Below are 2,414 nucleotides of genomic sequence, written 5' to 3'. Positions count from 1 at the left end.
ATCTACACTCTCAGATAAAAGGTACAAGATGGTGCAAAAGTTGTCACTGGGGCAGTAGCTTTTCAAAAAGTACACTTTTGTACCCAAAAGGTGCATATTTGTAACTACAAAATGGTACACATTGGACCTCTTTAGAAGGAACCATCCCAGTGACAACCTTTACACATTTTTTTCTGAAAGCAACCAGAATCAAATACTTGAGAAACACCTATACCGACCGTATAGCCCATACGGCAAAAAAAAAAAAGATTTTCTTTGGCCAAAAATATGTTTTAAATGTATACTAAATACATTTTGTAGAAAGTAAAACTTAATTAAATATATTTTTGAATTTGAAAACACTCATATATTAAAATATATTTCAAAATGTATTTCAGAGACAACAAATACATTTCTAATTTTACAACGCATACAGCAAAAAATATATTTTTCTTGGTCAAAAAATACGTTTGTATAAAATATATAAGCATGTATACAATATTCTTTTATAAAATATATACATAAAAAGTTGAAAATATATTTAATTTTAAACTTTTCAAACCTGTTATTTAACACAAAGTTTTGTTTTCAATGCAACGTAAATATAAATGCTTTAAAATATATTTCAAAATATACAAAGAATGGCCAAAATATATATTGGTGAAAAATACATTTTTGTAAACATATTTCCCATATATTTTAGTACATATTTTTTTGGCCATTTTTTAAATATTTTGAATTTTTTCTCATAACACCATAGCATCATGTCAGAGTTTTGTGTGGACACACACACCTCAGGTTTTCACAGAGTTCACTTTTAGCATATTAAACTGACATAAAGTATTTGTGAATCAATTAAACCTCTCAGTGCATTTAGTGCTGCAAACAGAAGCAACGACACTCATAAGTGTTTTTATCTTCATAACAAGTGTGTGCTATGTTTTAGTGTGTATCACCCAGCACCCTGCCCATGCCCCTTAAAGTCAGACAAGAACTGAGTGAGTGTAAAGATCTCAACAGCAACACCAGCTGCTGTTCCCAAAAACACGCACACACCCCCACACACACACGTGCACGCACACGCAAGCATACACAGTTTTGTGGTGTTTATTCCACTTCATTCAGCCAACACCCAGAGCTCAGCCTGCACCACGCAGTGTTCACGCTCACCATCGGCTTCTGAGAGAGAGAGAGAGAGAGAGAGAGAGAGAGAGAGAGAGAGAGAGAGAGAGAGAGAGAGAGAGAGAGAGAGAGAGAGAGAGAGAGAGAGAGATGAGAGAGAGAGAGAGAGAGAGAGAGAGAGAGAGAGAGAGAGAGAGAGAGAGAGAGAGAGAGAGAGAGAGAGAGAGAGACTGAGGCACATATGAGGTAGACGGGCTGCACAGTATGCCACTCAGCCTCCCTATGGGAGTATAATCTGTAGTTAACCACAGGTCTGAATACTCTCTGCATACTCTCAGAGCATCCCATCACACTACACACTTCATCCCTGCGTGACTACACAGCATGACACAAGTGTTTCAATCAAGATCTTAAAATATACAGGTAAAAGCAGGCCATGCTAATATAATCTCTCTGTCTGGCTGTCTGTCTTACAGTGACCCAGTGGTTTACCATTATAAAAAAATATATGTTTTTAAACAGGAAATTACTATGTTATTTATACAGTATTTGTATTCTTTTCTTAAATTACATACAAATGTACATTTATAATCAAAATCTGTTCATGACCATACTAACAATTAAACATGAAAAAACACAAAAATATGTAATAATGATTGGTGAAACAGATATTTCCTAGGTTAATGATACACTTAAAAAATGCATTTCTGTCAAATCAACATATACAGTATATGTAACTTTAACTTAACAAATAAAGTTAAACAATTTCAACTTTTTTTTATACAGGTAAGTTATGTGAACTTCACAGTGACATCACACAAAGATCACAGTGACATCACACAATGATCACAGTGACATCACACAATGATCACAGTGACATCACACAATAATCGTGACATCACACAATGATCACTGTGACATCACACAAAGATCACAGTGACATCACACAATGATCACAGTGACATCACACAATAATCGTGACATCACACAATGATCACAGTGACATCACACAATGATCACAGTGACATCACACAATAATCACAGTGACATCACACCATTCTCATACTGTGAGATTCTCATATTGTGAGTAATATGCAAGCTCATGAATTAAAAATGTTGAATTCATGATATGAATGAACAATAAGTGGCCTTATCCACACTATTCCTGAGGTAAATGCGGGCGACACCATCTTTGAGCTCAGATCGGTAAAACTTCTGGTGAGCCACTACAGCTAATGGTAGTCCTATTGTGAGGTGAGGGATACGAGTATGCCGTTTTGACTTGCATTTTAATGTTTATTATGAAATCCAGG

The sequence above is a fragment of the Paramisgurnus dabryanus genome, chromosome 11 (genome assembly GCF_030506205.2).
Source record: "Paramisgurnus dabryanus chromosome 11, PD_genome_1.1, whole genome shotgun sequence".
Classification (NCBI taxonomy): Eukaryota; Metazoa; Chordata; class Actinopteri; order Cypriniformes; family Cobitidae; genus Paramisgurnus; species Paramisgurnus dabryanus.
Note: the sequence above shows the minus strand (reverse complement) of the source record.